Source organism: Coturnix japonica, chromosome 2 (assembly GCF_054131305.1).
Source record: "Coturnix japonica strain WE chromosome 2, WE-NBRP24, whole genome shotgun sequence".
Classification (NCBI taxonomy): Eukaryota; Metazoa; Chordata; class Aves; order Galliformes; family Phasianidae; genus Coturnix; species Coturnix japonica.
The window spans coordinates 10,196,064-10,217,252 of record NC_140664.1 but is presented as its reverse complement, the minus strand read 5'-3'; the positions used below and the strand labels follow the sequence as shown (position 1 = coordinate 10,217,252).

The 21,189-nt window shown below is 44.8% G+C and overlaps 1 long non-coding RNA gene across 3 annotated transcripts in view; it reads right to left on the bottom strand.

The window, feature by feature from the left end:
• Window positions 1–21,189, bottom strand: part of LOC107310531 (uncharacterized) — a 41,723-nt gene that overhangs the window by 7,683 nt on the left and 12,851 nt on the right. Inside the window, exons 1-2 of one of the 3 annotated variants that reach the window (XR_014943293.1) lie at window positions 17,739–17,817; window positions 7,855–7,934 (exon numbers count right to left, since the gene is read on the bottom strand). This is a non-coding gene — a long non-coding RNA (uncharacterized LOC107310531). Of the gene's footprint in view, window positions 1–7,580; window positions 7,935–17,738; window positions 17,818–21,189 lie in introns of those variants that run through there. The other 2 variants (XR_001553624.3, XR_014943294.1) reach the window with 2 other exon arrangements.

The following is a 21,189-nucleotide window of genomic DNA, read 5'->3' as shown; positions in this document are numbered from 1 at the left end:
CAGCTTCAAACCTGTGACTCAGCAGGAGCAGTGTATGCATGCAACCACATTCAGCCCCACATTGGTGTGACTGAATGGCAGCCTCTCCTTGTGCAGCTTCTGCCTGGCAGTTTCTCACCCATTGACTCAGCAGCCAGTCTGCTGGCACTGCATTCATCCTTGTGGTCCTTCCCAAGTCAGCAGTGAGGGATCCTCCTTCTGCATCATCCTCATCTCACTGCTTGCCTGTCTCCACTTACTGCTGCTAGTTAGAGGAGGATCAGTGCACTGTGGGAAGCCCCTGGTAGAAGACGGGACTGGTGTCTTGTCCACACTGTCTACTTTTATACTCTAAGATGACGTGATGACAATGGGAGGTTTCCTACATCTTTGACTCCCCCAAGCCCTGTCTCTGGTTTGGCTGTGCATTTTGGGATAGAGGTGGGACCAGCAAAAGTTCTTCCTGCTTCCACCATGAGCTCTCTGCAGGAGTCTATAAGGGCAGGTAAATTCTCTGTTCTCTGCATTTAAAGTGTGAAATAGCAACTCCGAGCCACTGAGATTAAAATAACCTGGGTAGTATCTTAGTAATTAATCCATCACTGTTAGAAAAAGGAAGAGAAAAAATAAGCTGGAAGAATACCTCTTTCACTTCATTTTGTCTATAAAAATGACATTTAGAAAAAATGTCACATGAGCACACTGAAGTCTGCAACTCTGCTGCCATCAGATTCCCCCAGCCTCTACCTGCCTGCCAGGATCCCTGCATCTCACTTGGCATATGCAAAATCTTGTGCTGATGGGCTGTCATCCCCCAAAGTGAACAGGGAATCCTGGTGGGTGGCTGTTGTGAAGAGGAAATTGCATTAGAAATTTTGGTAAAAGACAGAGGAGGCGGATGACAAACCAAGTCATCCACCTTGAGGCTGTGATGCAGAAGTCACTGTAGCTACTTTTGTATCTTCAGACTGGGCCATTTTGAAGACCCTGATCTTCAGCTCTTGTGAGCAGTCCCGGAAGAGGATGGCTTTAAGGTCCCTTAAGCCCTTTGGCCAGCTGAATGTGACCGTCCTAGGTATGACAGGCTGGTGGGCCTGTGCTGCATTCTCAATGGGTGGCACCAGAGCTGCAACCTCAATAATAAAGAAATTTTTGTCAAATGGGGTAAAGGGATGTAAAGACTCAAGACTGGCATTCCTCTCTGATGGGATGCAGCATGCTCTCACAGTCTGCTGTATTCCTTCCAGGTGCTGGATGCATCTACTTTGAAAATTACCGGCCCTTGCCTCTTGCATAGATAAATTCCTATGGTAAAAGTCTGTTTGGTTGTGCTTTTCTGCTGTGTCCTTATCCTATGACTATTTTTATCTAGCTGGGCACAGTCCTTTTATAGTTCTCTCCGCTTATTTTCAAGAAACTGAGCTGAGCTAAAAATTTGGCAGACAACATGTTTGTCTTACTGATTTTGTGTTGCTTTTCTTCCTTCTTAACTTCCATTCCTTGCCTCATGTCCCCAGTAGATGCCAACCCATCGCCTCCTTCCAGCCACTCACTGGCATCCGCCCTGCCTGCCCCACTGCCATTCCCACTGTTACCCCTTCTCCCAAACCCAAATTATAAACCATCCTTACAAAAGTCAGCCACAGTTCTGATGGCTTATTTCCAGATCTTATACTTACAGACCTATTCATAGCTCAAAAGGCCTGAAAAGGGATCATTAAGGGAATACATTTGCAAAGGTAGAACAAAGAACTGATTCTGGGATTTCCTTTACACAACCACTTACTGCAAATAATGGTGTTTGACACCTGCTTTTCTCCTACATAGGAACCTGGAAGCAGAATTCACTAATTCTCTGTCAGCTGTGTACAAATCAGATGGAGTGTGAGTGCGCTGTGCAGCAGAGAGGAGAGGAGAGAAGGCATCCCCGGGGTTCGTGGTCTGACACCACGTTACATCTACTAACGCTGTTTTCCTTTTGGACTCACTGAATTGCTCTTACTCTGTCTGTGACCCCACTGAAGTACTTCTGCGCTTCAGAGACAGAAGCGAGTGAATTAGACCTTCACAGATTCGAATTATATCAAAAATACATTGTGCTCAGAGGTGACATTCAGTGAAGACCCTGAGTTCCTCCCTATATTCTGAAGACATTAAGCATTAGCATTCGTCTATAAAATGTAACACAGTTGCACACTGATGCAGAGAGATGATTTTTTCCCTATTTCTTGATTTCCCTTCAGTATTAATGTAATGTGCACATCTGAGCATGGAGCTCAGGAGCTCAATCCTTCTCCTGCTCTGCAGCAATGAACCATTTTTGTGCTAACTGTGGTTTGTTGTTTCCTTCTGGTAGTGGTGAGAAGCATAAACCCGCAGTTAAAGACTGAAAATCAGATCTAAGTTGGAAACTTCATGCATTACTCATGGAAATGCACTTGTGTTTAAAAAACAAAACACATGATATCTATCATGGTCTGTGTCTCCATACAGAGAAGTCAGGTTTGGTAAAAATGACAACTGCAGAACAGGAATCAACCTGAGAATGCAACCACATGAGCTTGCCGTGGCTTTATTATTCCTAAATTCAGATTGTTTTTCTTCTTTTTTCCTGCCATCCTTTGGCTTCAAGTGTTATTTTGCTGGTTGTCACAAGAGTTTGGCACCAACACGCACCTGTTGGTGGCTCCTTTCTGCAGTCAGGCCAACGTTGCAAGGACAATCATGTTGACTTAAGAAAGCAGAGCTATGTGCCAACACCTGATACAGCTCGACAGCTGATGAAGGCACAAGGCCAGATATTACAAACACCAGATTCATAACCATTTTTCACAAGGTGTTTTCTTTAAACTTCAAGCCAACTTTTTTCCCAGCAAGTGACTTTTTGTGGAAGAGCTCATTTCTTCTGTAAAGGTTCTTCTTGTCATGAATCATCCTGTTCATTAAACTGTGGACCATGACAAGTGTCTCTTTATCTAAGAGAGCACTGTTTACCTTGGGCCATAGTCGCACCCACAAGCACTCCAAGTATTACACAGGGCTGGTGATGATGTTCCAGTATCTGAAGCTGGCTGGAGTTAAGTTGTGTGAATCAGCTCAGTTTTTCAGTCCACAAGCTCCCTTGCAGAGAGATGCTCTCAGCCCTGTTTGGTGGTTGGGAGGCTGGGAGCTGGGGAGGAGATCTACTGGGATATTATGTGTGGGCTTCACTCCACTTACAGAGTGACAAATGTGTTGTAGAGATACAACAGAAATCTCTGGTTTAAAATAATCGTAACTCATAATTCAGCCCTCACCTTTCTTATTTCCTGTAGCAAGTGCTGCCAGATTCCAGGCCACACAGCCAGCTGTTAATCCTGCAAGTTGGACACATCCATTCCTCGGCCTTTGAAGGTCTGAAGAGCCTGGAGGATGAGGTCCAAAATAACTCTCTACATGTCACAAGGGAAGACTGAACAGGATGTGGAAGCATCTCTTCCAAGTCACAAGTTAACATCATATCCCCTGGAGCAAGTTTTTCTCAGTTTATTAGGTGATGGAGCCTTAACATCCTTTACATTTTCTTCCCTTGGTAATAGTACACAAGATTAACCTTAGTTCACACATGCCAAGGTTGTATCTCCAACGGCAGTCAGAAAGCAAGTCTCAAGGGAATGGAAGGTGCCCCAGAAGACAGAAAAATGTTCATTCAATGGTCCAAAGGCCTTGATTGTATGTGTTTTCATACATTACTTCTGTGGCAATTATACACTCTAGGAAAAATATAATCCTGGAAAAAGAGAAAGGATGAATAAAACAGAGTAGGTGAAAATAGGAATGTATCTCTTCTCCATGGTAAGCTCAAGGCAAGCTTCCTTGTTAAGGAAGGTCTGTGAGAGATGTAGAGTTGCACAAAGCTCTTCCCAATGCAAGACCCCGCCATGAAGGCTGCGGGTGACCCTCCAGTATCCGAGGGGCACTCTCTGAGTGGTAAAGCAGGTCTCAATGAGGAGATCTAAGCTGTGTCCTGGAGCAGTTGCTGGCAGTGCTGTCACCTTCAGGATGTGACTGTTCAATCTGCCTATGTTAACATTAGGAAAATAATCCAGGCCAGGTGAACCCCTCTTAAGTAACACCAGATTCATCAATCTCCCCATTTAGTAAAACTGCAATATTTTAAACAAACTTTTTTATTTCCTACCATGCTTGAGTCCTGAGGCCTTATTTTATCTGTCACATTCTGTCTGCTAAGAGAGGCAGGTTCTATATCTTCATCTGTGGTATGGTTTTCCATTTGTCCTTTTGGATGACTTTGCCCAAAGGGGTGATGATAAAAAAATGTGAAAGCTGATGTCAAAACAATTTCTCTGAGTCTGGAACACATTTTTTTTTTCATTATTCTTGTCATACGCTTATATTTGTGTCTTTTCTCTTCCCCTTCCCACTTATGATCAGTATTAGAGCAAAGTAAAGCACATAATGAGGATAATTCTGCATTCAAATTTCTTGGCTAGCACTGACCCAACCCACTCTCATGTGAATATCTGGGAGCTCTGCACACAACATATGCTCTTTACTGTCCAGAGATTTACAAAAACACATAATTTTCCTTTCACAACTGAATAAGAGCATCATCGTGGGGAAGATCCTTTGATTTCTGCTATTGGGAGTTCTCTTGCTAATTAGCAAAGCCACAAGCCATGGAAGAAGCCCAGAAGCAAACTCTTCCAGCATCAAAAGAAAAAAATGCTCCATGTTATCATGAAGATAATCCAAAACGGATCTTATTCGGTCCTTCCATTCTGCTGCCAAAGAGGCGGTGAGCCAACCTCAATCTCTCCTCATGCCCATCATTCATTTCAGTGAGAAGCTGGGCTCTGGAAGGTCTTTATGAATAAATCCTCCCTCCATGATATGTCAAAAAATGGCAGGGATGTTCAGTGTGAGATGCTGTAGTGAAGAACTGAAAGGAAGAGAGATCACTTTGCTGAAAGGCAGGTTATACATGCTTTTGGGCATTAATTGCCCCTGGTAATGTGGTTTGCAATGAGGCACTGGTGCAAACATTCCCACTCCATCTACATAGGGGTAGTGGCAGTCAGACAGGGTTGGGAAGGCTCAGGAACAGAAGACACTGCTACATCACCCATCCCCCGATGAAGCTGTTGTAGAAAGGGAGTTCTTACAGTAGTACTATAACAACACGTAACCACCAGTGCAGTCAGCAGAGGAGTGGTTTCTCACCTCCTCTTGAGTCATAGGAACAGGTTCTTTGAGGCACTGGAACGGGTTGTCCAGAGCAGTGGTGGATGTCCTGTCCCTGGAGACATGCGAGATCAGGCTGTAGCTGTCCCTGTTCATTACATGAGAGCTGGACCAGATAACCTTCAAGGGTCCCTTCTAATTCAAAAAGATTCTCTGATTCTCTTCACCTCTTCCTAAATTCTTTCCTCCTTACCCTGACCTTCCTGTTTTAAATTTCCATGTAATGGATCTAGAGTTATAACTCTACTGAAGAAATACACACAAATGTATTTCAGACACTTTTGGACAGGTGCCACCATTCTAACATTTGTGTTTCAGAGATAACATCTCCAAGGGTGACTTCTCAGAATCAGATGTGGTTTGGCTGGCACCGTGACTTTGTTCCTGTGTGCAGCCATTTCTCCTGAAGGCAGTGCAGGGTGAGCATTTTTGCTCTTCATTTTGATAAGACATAAGATGACATCTTTGCTCTTTAGTACGGATGTTACAGAAACTCTTTAAAAATGTATCAGATGATGTGCTGACAGGGAGGACACATCGGTCCAGCTCCCACATCAAAGGCGATGCAAAAGGTGTAGAAGAGTCATACGTGCCATGTGATAGAAGAGGTGGGGTTATTCCAATCCACCTGAATGTTTAATATCTGCAGCTTAAAATAGGTTAAAATGAAAATCCTTTCTCACTCTGGTGTTTTGGTCAGCTATTGAATGCACTGGGAAACAGGAATTGCCTTGTGGTTGGAATGATGGACTGGCAGTCCCCTGACACTTGTTGCTGTCTCCACCATAGATTTGAAATGGTGGCTTACAGTAAGTCTATGTTTCCTCACCTGGCTGTTCCCATGAGATGAATAAGGTCCAGCTCAGCCATGGCTTGAAATGCCAGGGTCTGCTCCCCATCAGGACATGCATTGAGTAACTGTGTGGTTTTTTGTTGTGGCTGTTGTTTGTCAGCAGCAACAGAAACATAACCTCATCACTGTCCTCTGACATAACAAAAGGGTTGGGTCACAGGTTAAGTGCAGAAGATTTATGAAGGCAGGTGCACAAATGGTTTTTACATGGAAATACACACATTTTCCTGGCACAGGTGATGCACGTGTTGTGAACGGTTTGGAGAATTGCTTTCAGCAGACACGCTTTGCAAATAGTGCTTGCTTTGTTTCGAAACAAGCAGGGAGTGATTGAAATGCACAAAGGTATTGGCAGTGCCACAATGAGAAAATTATAAAGCCACTCACACATGACCTGTTGACTGAGTTCACATACCGGGACATCTCTGAAGCTGGGATTTGTGACAGAACAGAAGAGAATCAATCAGATCTATTCAGAGGGTTCACCTCCCTTCAGCATCCATGCAGTTTCTTCCGCAAGTTTATGCCAGTGATTCTTGGCATGGGCCGCAGGGCTGAGGAGGTGACACAGCAGGGCAGAGGCCACAGTGTGCCACACATCAGCTGGCATCAAAGGCTCTGCAGCTTCCTGGCTATGGAGCTGAAAATGCAGGACAAAAGCAGAACAAGGACAAGGTTTGTGGATCCTACCACAGGCTGCTTTTGGAATGACCTCCATTTTGTACACCACTCTGCAAAACAATGGCTTGTTTGAGGCAACTGGGCCCACTTGGAGCTGTGTCTTAGCACCACGTGCCAGCTCATTGCATGTTCAAAGCATGAAGCTCACCGAGGTGGGCTGCTTTCCACCTCTCTCAGTACGGTGTACCACATGGGCCAGGTGAAGGAGCTGGTAACTGAGGCCAGCAGCTTGGATGACCTACATTCTGCCCTTCGTCACCTCCCAACCAAAACAGTGACCTGGGTGATGGAGGCAGAAGAGGAGAGCGATCTGGGGAACTCTTAACCATTAAATTTAGCTGATTTCAGTTTATACATTAAAATTAGGGTTTGCCGTTCCTATTACATTCATTTTGAACTGGGCGCACACTATCTGGATTCCTTCGCTATTTCAGTCTGTAAATGTCAGGAGCTGTCTTGGCACATTAGCGAGGGACACACCGCATAGGCTATTACTGTCCTATTTTTTAGAATAAAATTGACCTTTTCTTTCTTTTTTTTTTTTTTTTCTCCAATATTGCCCACGGGAAGAGTTGGGCCAATCTCTGGATTTTATATTATCTGCAGCAGAATTCTCATTTTCCACCTCCTGACTTACATGGCAGGATGTGGTTGTCAGACACTGTTCTACTTGCTCTGTATACACTCTCTGACAGTGCTGACGTGTTTATTATGATTAATAAACACTATAGCACTATAGCACAGCAGCAGCTAGAGAGCGTGATGATTGATAGGTGAGGGCTCTGCTCCTCTAGGCCCAGTAGAAACCCATAGGAAGAACCAATAATTTAAATAGACAAAGAATGTTATTACTGCTTTACAGGTGAGATTCAGAGAGACCTGAGACTTTGTCCCATGCCTCACAGGAGGCTGTGCAGAATCAGAAGCTGAGCTCACATCTCCCAGGCTCCAAACATACGCCTCTAATTTTACTGAGACAGAAACACAGAAGGAAACCACTGTCACATAGCCAAGAGCATCACAGGATATACACTCATTCTTTCAGCCTGGTAGAGCTGCAGCACTTCCACTTCTTTGTTTGTTTGTTTGAGCGTTACCCTTCCCTGGTGATTATTTCTTCTCCTTTTTTTCTTGGTTTGGAGCTTGTGAGTCATCATAGCACCGATGAAAATTTCATCTGAAACAAAAGGAGTTCTGTTTAAATCCACAAAACAAGCTCGTTTTGTTTGTTTGGGCTTTTTTTCTTTTTTAATATCTACTCAGTACCAGATTGGGCCCTACAAAAATAAACAAGTTCCGTTTGGATTAACGTTGGATTACCTTTTATTGAACATGACCCCAGCTCGCTGTCTGATGATAAATGTGCCTTCCTATTTTCCCTCATCAACCCCTACTTCAGTTTGCTTTTGCAGCCACCTCCATGCAGGTAACTTGCTTTCTGCTGTTGGAGAACTCTGGCAGGCCTGTGGCACAATATAGGACTTACAGGTGTTTAGCACATAACTGGGTACTGCTGATGGTGTTACTCTAGGAGTCGTATTTCATGAGTAGAGGCTCTTCTTCCACCAGAAAGGCAGCAGGTTTACGATACCCAACACAGGTGTCAACACCCAGGGCTGCTTGGAGGAAGGAGGGGCATCTCTCCACAATAGCAGTCTCTGTGGATTGCCAGGGCTGTAGATTAGTGAGATGTGGGCCTGCAATCATAGACCTGTATCCTTTGGGAGGTGAACACATCAGCAGAGTCTGCAAAGAACAACTCCTACAACAACAGAGCAGGTTGGGTGGGCATAATATCAGTGCTTGTGTTGGAGTTGGCCAGGGTACAGAGACTTGCAACACTCCTTCAGAAAGCTAAAACAACATGAACCTGGAGTACAGGCAGTGACGTGAGATCTAGCAAGGTGTGGTTATAGGTTCCCACACTAAAAAGCCTACAATTCCAACTCCCTGCAGAAGGACAGTGTTTTGGCGCACAAATATGGCTTTCTGACACTGCAGCTGTATAGCACACTACTCAGTTTGGGTGCTGTTTAGATATTATAAATACATAGCTGTCAAGGCGGTGGCAAATGTAGTTAAGGACATGGGTTTGCGGGTCATTTTGACTCATAACATACTGCAAAGCAGTGCAGAAAAGTGCTTTCTTCTTTATAATGTAAATATTTGCGAAGAAGGTAAAATGAAGTTGGCTTTCCATCAATGGGCAGGTGGCAAAATGTAGATGTGCTAGTATCAAGTGAAAAGAAGGTGTCATGAATGGCCAGGTTTGAAGGCAAAGACCAGATGTGATTTAGCCTGCTCTCTCCTCTTCTCTCTATTTAAGGACAACAACTGACTGCACTTTTACTGTTTTTCAAAGGAGTGCTCCAATTCAGATGATTCAACTCCAGGCTTCTGCTCTTCCCAAAACATGAATAGCCACAGTGCTTCGTTACACCGTTTAGAGCTGTATTTCAGGGATACTAAATGCCAGACCCCAAAGGCTTGAAGTTGGATATTCAAATGTGGAGATACTGGAAAATATGTGACCTTATAGGACCATTTTTCTGTGTAGAAATGAGGCTATTCCTATTCAGTGCTGAGCACATCCAACATCCACCGATCTAACTGTAGATGCCAGGTTGCAGGAGAACATAGTGGCTGTAAGGAAATGGTGTTCATTAACACCATGAAAAGACTTAGAGACAGCCCCTCTGTTCACCAAGAAATCATCCTATGGAGACATTTACAGAGGTTTCCATTCTTCATATGCCTCCCATCTCTCCTGAGCACAGCAGGTCACATGGATCTACCTCTCTTGGGCCATCTATTGTGTACACATGAGGAAAAACTGAGATATATCAGTGCATTTACCTTGACAACAGTTGCTTCACAGTTCCTGTACCTTTGTGGCTTTATGTTCTCTGTGCTTTGGCATTTTAAACCGAAGGCTGATATCAATCTAGATTTGGACTTCACCAAATTTTCCATTTCTGATGGCAGTCTTGTCAGATCTCTCAAACCTCAAGGATGTGTCAGTGGTAAGGGAGCTCTGTGAATGGGCAGACAGTGCTGGGAGCAATGCTGACTGATCTGCATGGCTCACTCTGAGTCAGAGCTGAGCCTATCAATGGAAATCAGGAAGCAGCGTCCATCAAGATACCACATTCTGAATGAGAGAAGAAAGAGCTCCACTGGGTCACCATGGGGAGTATGGCTGAAACCTCACCTGGCGTCAGATCCTTTATAATACTAATTAAGGAGCTCACCAATTAGCAGTGTATGTGAACAGCTCTCTGACCTAAGCTGTCTTTACCAGCACACATTATCTAATGTCTTGGGAGAGGGAAGCTGTTGTCCCCAGGAGGCAGAGGGTCACTGTGATCTAATGTCTGTATTTGCAAACCATGTCCTCTTACACATCCCTTAAACATCTCTTTCAAATAGTAATATTTTAAAAGTAGCAATGAGACAGATCTAAAACTTTTTTTTACTCTTGTAAAAAATCATTGGTTCACAGATCAGTATCCAAGGAGCCTTTCCAAACTGCAAATATCTTCTGCCCTCTTCAGACTTCCTCTGCAGTAAATAATGGATTAAGTCAGGAAAATAGCATTATAATGAGAATGACATGAAGCTTTAATGAGACCAGAGCTAGGAAAACTAACCTTATTTTCTGTTCTCCTCAGAAATCAGGATAAGGCCTATCATTAACATATCACGACCAGCTTTAATTGAGCAATTAAGGACAGTAGAAAGATAACAGCGATATCTTTCTGGGAGGGTATGTTCACAAAGACCTTCCAGAGCCCAGACTGAAACAGGTTGTTCAGAAAGGTTGTGGATGCCTTGTCCTTAGAGACATCCAAGGTCAGGCTGGACGGGGCTCTGAGCACCCTGCTCTAGCTGTAGCTGTCCCTGTTCATTGCAGGAGAGTTGGACTAGATGGCATTTAATTGTCCCTTCCAACTCAAACAATTCTGTGATTCTACAATTTTATGAAAACCTTAGTGCAAAGACCAAACATCACTGAACGTTCTCCACACCAGGAGTGCCCAAAAATATGCTGCAGAGGTAGAATCTACTTTGCTTGCCTTTACTTGCATAGATGAGACCTTCACTGCTCACATCATAGCTCAGCTACAGTTAAGGACATGGAGTGCAAGGAGTGCTTCCTCCACTGGACTCCAGCAGACCTATGAAGATGCTCCTGGGGAAATGGGAGCAGTGACTCTGAAGGCCCTCAGACTGACTGTGTGAAATCCAGGTCTTGCAGTTTCTGTGCAAATGCTTGAACTAGTAGACTTTCATGCAAAAAGAAGGAATTACCTGTTCCAGTCATGTTCAGAAAGACAAAAAGTGAGCTAGTAATTTCTACCCAAGGGGAAGATTCTAGCTACATATGGGAGAGATTTGCAAGTCTCCAGTTTGGATGATTGAGCCCCTCACTACCAGACACTGAGGCCCTGGAGTGTGTCCAGAGAAGGGCAGCAAAGGTGTGGAGCACAGACCTTATAGGGAGTGGCTGAGGGAACTGGGATTGTTCAGTCATAGAATAGGAGGCTCCAGGGGAGACCTTATTGCTGTCTACAACTCCCCGAAGCAGGTTGTGGCAAGGTGGCGGTCTACCTCTTCTCCCAGGTAACAGTAACAGAATGAGAAATAATGGCCTCAGGTTGTCCCAGGGGAGGTTCAGGTTGGAAGAAATTTATTCTCTGAAAGAGTAGTGAGGTTTTGAAACAGGATGACCAGGGAGGTGGTGGAATCACTGTCTCTGGAGCTTTCAATAAAAGGGTGGATGTGGCCCTGAGGGACATGGCCTAGTGTGATCATAGGCATGGGTTGATGGTTGGACTGGGTGATCTTACTGGTTTTTCCACCTTAATGATTCTATGATTCTGCTCTCTTGAACTTCCAGAGGGTGGACTTTGACCTGTTCAGGACGCTTGTTGAAGGGGTCTCTTGGGAGTCACTCCTTAAGGGTAAAGTGATCCAGAAAGCCTGGATGCTCCTCAAGATGGAAATCTTAAAGGCACATGAACCGGCTGTCCCTGAATGCCATAAGGCAAGCTGTAGGGGAAGAAGACTGGTGTGGATGAACTGGGAACTACTGTTGAGAGTCTGGAAGAAAAAGAGAGCGAATGTCCCTTGGAAGCAGGGACAGGCTACTTGGGGAGACTACAAGGAAATTGCTAAGGTATGCAGGGAGGAAGTTAGGAAGGCAAAAGCCTGACTCGAACTTAGATGGGCCACTACAGTTAAGGAGAATAAATAATCCTTTTACAACTGTATCAATGGTAAGAGGAGAACCAAGGAAAATGTCCACTACTTACTTGATGTAGTGGGTAATGTGACCACTGAGGATAAGGAGAAGGCTGAGGTCCTCAAAGCCTTCTTTGCATCTGCCTTTAATGGGCAGAACAGTTTTCCTCAGGTCACCTTATGCCCTGATCTGAAAGTCTGGGATGGAATTCAGAATATACTCCCAGTGATTCAGGTGGAGACAGTTAAAGAGCTCTTCCTCCACCTGGACTGTGACATGGGACCGTATGGGCTCCACCCTCTGGTGCTGAGGGAGCTGGAGGGAGTGACTGCTGAGCCACTCTCCACCATCTACCAGCGCTCCTGGTTAACTGTGAACTAGAGGCCTGTCAGCCTGACCTTGGTACCGGGGAAAGTTATTGAACAAATCATCTTGGGTGAGATCACATGGCACATGTGTGGCATCCACGGAATCGGGCCCAGCCAGCATGGGTTCATGAAAGGCAGGTCATACGTAACCAACCTCATTTCCTTCTACGACTTGGTGATCACACTTCAGGGAAAGGCAGTTGATGTAGTCTACCTAGACTTCAGCAAAGCCTTTGACACGATCTCTCACCACAGTATTCTCCTGGGGAAACTGGCTGCCTGTGGCCTGGACAGGTATACCCTCCTTTGGGTAAGGAACTGGATAGAGGGCCATACCCAGCGGGTAGTGGTTAATGGAGTTAAGTCCTGCTGGTGACCCACTACAAGTGGTGTCCCCCAGGGGTCAGTTCTAGGGCCTGTCTTGTTTAACATCTTCATTGATGACCTAGATGAGGGGACTGAGTGTACCCTCAGTAAGTTTGCAGATGACACAAAGCTAGGAAGTGATGTTGATCTGCCCTGAGGGTAGGGAGGCCCTTCAGAGGATCTGGATAACCTGGATCAATGGGCTGAGGTGAATAGGATGAGGTTCAACAAGGCCAAGTGCTGGGTCCTGCACTTTGGCCACAATAACCCCATGCAGCACTACAGGCTTGGGGCTGAGTGCCTGGATCACTGTGAAGAGGAAAGGGACCTGGGGGTGTCGGTAAGTGCTCGGCTGAACATGAGCCGACAGTGTGCCCAGGTGGCCAAGAGGGCCAATGCCATCCTGATCTGCATTACAAATAGTGTGGCCAGCAGGAGCAGAGAGGTGATCATCCCTCTGTACTCAGCTCTGGTGAGGGCGCATCTTGAGTATTGTGTTCAGTTTTGGGCTCCTCACTATAAGAAAGACATTGAGGCCCTGGAACATGTCCAGAGAAGGGCAACGAAACTGGCGAGGGGTCTGGAGCACAGGCTGAGCACAGGCTCAGGGAGCTGGGATTGTTCAGTCATAGAAGAGGAGGCTCAGGGGAGACCTCATTGCACTCTATAACTTCCTGAAGGGAGGTTGTGATGAGAAGGAGCTTGGCCTCTTCTCCCAGGCAACAAACAGGACCTGAGGAAATGGCTGCAAGTTGTGCCAGAGGAGGTTTAGATTAGACATAAGGAAAAACTTTTTCTCTCAGAGAGTGGTCAGGTGTTGGAATGGCTGCCCAGGGAAGTGGTGGAGTTGCCATCCCTGGCAGTGTTCAAGAGGCTTCTGGATGAGGAGCTATAAGATACGGTTTAGTGGTTTTCTGTAGCTACGATAATGGGAGGACAGTTGGACTAGATGATCTTGTAGGTCCTTTCCAACCTTGTGATTCTATGATTCTATGATTTTGATTGCCCTACCCACTTCTTGCTGGACCATGGGACCCTATGGTGTGCAGCGATCTACCACTCTCTTTCATTCTGTTTCCTGCAGGATGGAGATGTGGGTATGCAGGCTAGAAGCCATGACCCCTTCCAACCTAGCCCTGGCTTGGCTGTATGGATAACTGTAATGTGAGCTGTGGTTCTTTAATACTCTGAAGCTAGTACACAGTCACTTGTCCCAAGTTACAGGTTCACACCTAATTCGGGCTTTCACATAGGTACCTAGGCCCAGGGCTTTTGAAGACTGATTTCAAAGATTGACTGCTTCCTATCTTCCTCCCATTTCAGACTGTCCTAGCAGTGTCCTGCTTATCACCCTCAGTACTGTGGGCCTCATTCTGGGCTTGCAATTTGCCTTTTTGAGCAGTGCCATAGATGCTCAGCCCATGAAAGGCTAAGGGCCTTCTAGCTGCAGATGTGGAGCCTGCCTGTCACTTGCAACTTCACACCCTTTCTCCCAAGCTGCTGCTTGAGCTTGTTCCAGCTTCTATGGTAACAGTTTCCCCCTGAAGCTCTTACCCTGCTGTTCTCTTACTGTTAATCTCATGGCCTTGAACTCACGAACATTAATACTGTTGTTATGGTAAGATCTAATGGGAGACAACTTTGCCACTGGGGTGAGATTCATTCCTTCCCCCCAGCCCCTTCTCCTTACCAGTAGCTTTCTATTAGGGGATCCAAAAATGCTCATACACAAATCTCATCAACTACTCAGCGTGCATCACCCATGATCCTGAACAAAGAGCAGTCCCAGCAGTACGGCAAACTGGAATAAAGCACAAATTTCTTCCACAGGGAATGTGAGCAGTTCCTGATGAAAACTGTGCTATTATTATTAAAAGTTATAGTGGAAGAACCCAGCAACAAGCAGCAACAAAAGACATCAGCTTAATCAGTTCTACAGTGATGGCCTGAGTTAACATTTCCTGATGTTAGAGCAGGATGGACCCACTTCCTTGATGCACACAGTGAGGTCAGTTTAATGTGAGGATTTTTTTTAATCGCCTTTATCTTTAGAACCACCCAGTAATTAAGACTCAGAAAGTACTGTGTGAATTATGTTTGCATGCAAAAAAAAGTGATGTTCTTAGCAGAGTAACCAATTATATTAGCAGCTTCAGTTCTGGCTGAAATGTTCGTTAGACCTGCCAAAGCTCAGGAGTCAATCCAGCTGAGAAAGATGTGATTTCTTTGTATCTTTTCCAACTGCTGCTTGAGTAATTTCAGCCAGTCACAACCAATGTAGACCCAGAGGAAGCACAAGGAGCACACAAATCCAGGAGGCTCAAACTGAGGAGCGTGTAACTTCACAGCATCCTGGAAGACAGCTGGGAGGCGTTTGTTAGCCGCAGTGATACATGAGATAGAAGGAAAGATGACTAACAAGCCTTTCACTTGAAATTGTTGCTGTCTCATAATCAGTAACACAGCCTCCTCCAGGCAAAATCCTCCGTCAGCCCCACAGAGCAGACAGTGCAATGAATGAGTAACCTGAAGCTGGGACACAACAATTTCTCAGGTCCATCGCCACTGTTGCTTTCTAAAAGAGGCTCTTTGAGCTCTAGCATTCAGCCAGCAGTGCCCTTGCTCCAGAATCATCCTTGGCTCGACAACTTCTAACATAACTCACCCATTACACATTGTCTACGGTTTGGCCGTCATGGCTACAAACAGTGAAATAAGGAGAGATAAGAGATCACCCAGATTACTGGCAAGGGTGGAAACTGCAGAGCAACTTTGGCAAGGCTGTTGTGCTGTCTGGCAGAAAGCAGAGCACAGAGAAAAATAAGGCTCTGCCCTTTCTATCGGCTCAGCTCTTGGCATACCACTAGGAGGGCTTGACAGGGGTGTCCATCACCAAGGAATGATGGCAAGCCATCTTTCTGGCACATCAGGGCTCTTTACAGGCTTGGGACATGTCCCTGTGCACAGTGTTGGCCAATGGCAGGAGATACCGGGGGTTGGATTACCAAAGCCTAAGGTGTAGACGTGTGCCACCTGAGCACTGTCTCATCATGTGCTCACACTGAGCTGGCAGCCAGGGAAGGTTAAGCCTCATTAGAAAGGGGTTGGGGTCATTTCTGAATGGAAAAGCTCAGCAAGCGGGGAATATACACAGCTGGGCTGTGGTAGCTGTTCATGTCCATGCTCCCACCCCTTTGCCAACAGCAAGGAAAGCACATTCATCTCACCCTCTTCCACCGAGGCTTAACATAATGTGCTTTATCTCACGGCTGCCGTAGGCTGTGTATGAATCAGTCAGCTATTGCAGTGAAGCCAACATGTAGGAACTCAACCGTGTGTCCCAGCCCTCTGGGCTAGCTATTGTCACGCTGTCCTTCCTCCTGCATTTGTCTCAGCTTGTCTGTGACCCTGTGGGGTTGGGTCACATCAGATTTACTTTGCGCCTTCCCTTAGCAGGGACCGGGTTCCCATTTCATTTTTGCTATGCCGCTTTCACTTTCCTGGGCTGCTGTAGTTCAGACACTTCTCCCTCCATATACAGGGGTCTGCTGAGCTTTGGAAAATCACCCACTGCCAAGCCTTTCTATTCATATTCAGATGCTCATTTATTTCTCTTCATGAAAGTAATAAAGCTCTCTTCATAAGCAAGCAAGCAAACAAACAAACAAAAAGAGCTTAGCACCAAAAGCTGTTTGAAACAGATGAAGTTTAAAGCATTACATAAAAAGTGAGGCTGGTTTTTGCAGTCCCCATTGTACTTGCAGGAGCATTTTGTCATTATAACTTAGGACTATATAGGAAAAGAACCTTGCAATAAAAGGCTGCCATAAATTGACCTTTTGTTGCAAAATCTGCCATTCAAGCATAAAGCAGCAAGAAAGGCTACATAAGCTGTGTTAAAAGTAGGTCACTGTACATCCACTGTTGCCATGGAGGGTCCTGGCTGCGTGCTGCTCACTGGGTTTCTCATTGGAGCACTGATATGCATGCAGGAGATATTCTCAGCTCTGGTCTCAGTGAGCCTTTCACTCTGTGCAGTGCTCCAATCCAGTGCTGGAACAACACTGCCTGAGTGGGCCTTACACAACAGCAGCACTCCTCTTCCTCCAACCCTCCGTGAAGGCACCGGTCTTTCATCCTAGTTTGCTCTCTGCCAGAGAGCAAAGAGAAAGAAACTTTTACCCCCTCTGCAATTGCGATGCCTGCTGGAGGATCCTTGGGGTTTTTTTCAGCTTTGTTGACATTACTGAAGAGAAAGTTGAACTCAAGCCTCCAAGAGTCAAGAGGATCTTTCTCCATTGACTCCAGTGGGCTACAGATATCTACAAACATTATTTGTAAATCCATCAATCTCCATGAAAATGTTTAAGGGAACAACGCTCTAAAATGCTGTCCTGAATAGGAGTGAATTTAAGCTCACAGACAAATGCTTTCTGGACTCCAACCCTAAACAGCATAATACAGATAATGAAAACTTAGTCATAGGAACTCCTCAAGAAAACAATTATAACATCCTTATTTCCCATGGCTGTCCAAGCTTATCTGACTCAGCTGCACTAACAAGACTGGATGCAGAATTCCAGCTCCTCCTGGTCCTCGGCAGCTGGAAGGTGATGAAAATCAAAAGCACTTCCCCAGAATGAGGAATCCATGTGCCAGCTCTTTCTTATCCTCAGCTCATGTGTTTCCCGTTAAAGATTTTACTCAGCAGCAGGGAGGAGCCTTCATTTACCATCCTTGACACAAGATGATATGATAGACTGAAGGAAAAATTGTTTTCCTTTGTGCCTCCATTACAGACTTACACAGTGAAAATATGCAGCCTTTGATCTTGTTCTGCTTGTGTTCTGTATCATTTTTGCAGCTTATTGAAAAAAGGTCACGTGTAGGTTTAAAAACAGATTCAAAGCAACAGAGGAGCTAAACATTCTGACTTGTGGTTAATTCCTTTTGCACAATAAATGACTTTTATGTTTTTTATATAGACAACTCATCCACTCACCCTCCCCTTCCATGGGCTGAGGTTCAAAATGGCTTAAGCAGTGTCAGAGGGGGGAAGAAACAATAGAAATCTATAAGATATCTGAGGAAAGAGCAAAGGTGGATATTATTATTACTGTTATAATACTGGATAGATACTAAGTTATGTGTTATCTCCATAAGACTGGTTTTCTAAACACTTTGTTTAGTTAAGCAGTGTCTCCAAATATGTGTATGTACAGATGTGCTCATCTTGCAGAATCACAGAACAGTTGAGGTTGGGAATCCATCCACCTTTGGAAACCATGTGTCACTCCTCCCAGCATTGTATCATGGATGAGTGGTAATGGCCTTAAGGTGCACCAGGGGAGATTCAGGTTGGAAACTGGAAAAACTTTCTTCTCTGGAAGAGTGGTGATGCACTGGAACAGGCTGCCCAGGGAGGAGATGGAGTCACTGTCCCTGGAGACTTTCAGTAATAGGGTGGATGTGGCAGCTGGGGATGTGGTCATTGTGGTGATCTGTTGATGGTTGGAATAGATGAATAGTGGACCTTTCCAACCATAAAAATTCTATGATTCTATGTGCAGATTAGATGTTGGCCTCACTGTCAAGGTCAGTAATTAAAAGATTAAATAGCATTGGCTCCAGGACTTACTCCTTGGTGTGTGCATCGATAGGGACTGATTTCAATCTAGACACGATGCTGTTCATCACAACATTTTGAGTCCAACATGATGGTTAGTTTTCAGCCCACCCCACTGTTCACTTATCTGATCTGTAATTCATCAGTTTCTCTGTGAGGATGTCAAGGGGGAAAATATCAGGAACGTTACAAAACTGCACCCACTGCTATTCCTTTGTCCACTGAGATGGTCTTCTTACTGTAGAAAGTTACTATACCAGTTGTACATGATCTCACTTTTGTAAATCCATGCTGATTAATCTTAATTACTGGGGTTTATTTGCTCCATCACCATTCTTAGTTACTGGAAATCCAGTTATATGACCCAAATAAATAAGGGTGAGGGGAAAATCAGATTCCATTATTTCTACAGCTTATAATGCAGTTCTTGTTTTTCATAGAAACACTGTGAGGCTTTGGAATGTCCGAAATATACACTGAATGTTATTTTTAGAAGAAAAAAATAGCTACATCATAGGGCATCCCAAGGAAACTTAAGAAAGAAAGTGAGATGTTCCTTACGTAGCAGGGATCCAGATCACTGAGTTCTATTAGCAATCACCCTATTCTTTCTTTGAGAATACTGATCAGCTTACAGCTGAAAATAAGGTATGGGCATAAGGATGCTGTGCTATCACAGAAAGCATGCCACGGGGCTACTCAAGTGCCAGGGTCTGACATGGGGTTGGGGTTGCTGCAGGTCGGCTGGGGAAGAAGCCCCACTCAGCAGAGTGGGAGCAGCCCTCATCATGGGGAGCAATAGCAGGGTTGGCCCTGTGCTAAGGAAAAAGATGCTTCTCTTTTAAAAGGATTATTTGTTTCTATAAATAATGCATGAAATCCTTAAAAGTGCAAGTCTACATTCTCAAAAGCAACAGGAAGCCCTTGACCTGGAATCTCTTAAGCAGTTCCAACTGAGTTACCTGATCACAAGGACCCATAGGATCCAATATGCCCAAATACTGAGAATGTGGGCCAAGAGCTCAGGTTTCAATAGCAAGCAATGAAACAAGGACTCCAGAGAACTGTGTTTTGTACTTAGCTGTTCAAATACAGCATTGTGAAACACATCAGTAGCACCAAAGCACTCCTTGTAATTTCACAGCTATTCAAATTTGCAGCATTTCAAATACTAAACTTGCTCCCAGTGGGGTGTTGCTTTTTTGTCCTGAAAAGAGTTTTTCTGATACAAAACCTAACAGTGATCAAAAAGCAGTTAATAGGACAGAAGTTTTCCTTATACACAAATACAAGTGGTGAGTAATATTAAAAATTTTTTTAAAAAGCAACTAGTAAAGACACAATAGGACAGGAGGTAATGGCTTTAAGCTGTGCCAGGGAGGTTGAGGCTGGATATTAGGTATAATTTCCACTCAGAAAGAGAGGTGAGGTATTGGCATAGGCTGCCCAGGGAGGTGGTAGAGTCATTGTCCCTGGAAGCGTCTAGCGGAAGGGTGGATGTGGCACTGAGGAACATGGTTCAGTGGGCATGGGGTTGATGGTTGGACTGGATGATCTTAATGGTCTTTCCTATTGTAATGACTCTATGATGCTGTGAAAGCTGGGAACCTGCTTTAGCAAAGGGCTGGACTAGACAATGTCCAGAGGTTCTTTCCAACCCCTCTGATCCTGTGATTCTGTGAGAAGATGCACGGAGATGGCACTTCATCTTGCTCCCTTCTGCCAATATGGTTTTCATATGAAAATGAAAAGCCTGTAGAATTAAATTCAAAATTAATCTAATAGAAATTCCATGTAAGCAGAACAACATTCGGGGGACCTGAAGCTGACCTGGTATTTGTGATGCTTCACTAAACCAGAGGTGTTATTTTTCTCATTGCTGTGTCCATGGGCTCAGGATGGCTGCAGGTTCTCCTTGCAAAGTGATGTACTGGAGAACATTCGCTAGGAACACATTACGTTTGCATTACTGCAGAATACATGATGTGCTAGCGCAGATGTCAGGTGAGAATTTTAGGTATGATAAAAATCAGTACAAACTCTGTAGCTGGCCAGTGTACCAGGAAACCTCTGCACATTTATGTAGCTCTGTTTATTCCAGACCTGTCAATCCAAACTGCCCCAGCTAAGAAAAGTAAAGCAACTACAAACAATTGTTTTCAAATAACAAAGCTCCTAAATTGTAATTAAAGAAACACTGAGCTCTCTTCTATTCCCATATAAGACAACATTCCATGCATATCAGGGATAAGCCAGAATTCCCCTTCATCCGTCTTGCCTTTTTGTAAACTTAGTAATTGTCAGCTTCCTAAACCACAAAGCTCACTCTCTTGTTTTGCTGTTATTCACTGGGACAAAATGAAATGCTAAGGCAAGGAGAGAACACAGGTGTGTTTATCCTGTGCCAGAGCAAAAGGAATTTGCACTCTAGCAGGAGTTGAAACACAAGCAAGGAGATATAGGATTGTTTCCAGCCTTTGCCTCCTGTGGTGTAGGTCAGCTCGCTAAACACCAGCTAAAGAATCATAGAATGGCCTGGGTTGAAAAGGACCACAGTGATCACTGAGTTTCAACCCCCCTGCTCTGTGCAGGGACTCCAACCACCAGACCAGGCTGCCCAGAGCCACATCCAGCCTGGCCTTGAATGCCTCCAGGGATGAGGCATCCACAGCCTCTCTGGCAACTACACACACAATATGTCAGCACAGTAACAAGCCAACTTTGCTTATGATGATAAGCAGATAAATCTACAGCACATACATAATGTCATCATGACCTGCAGCAGTGACTACAAAGCCACACTCCATTATGCTGGGGCAGCAGAAAA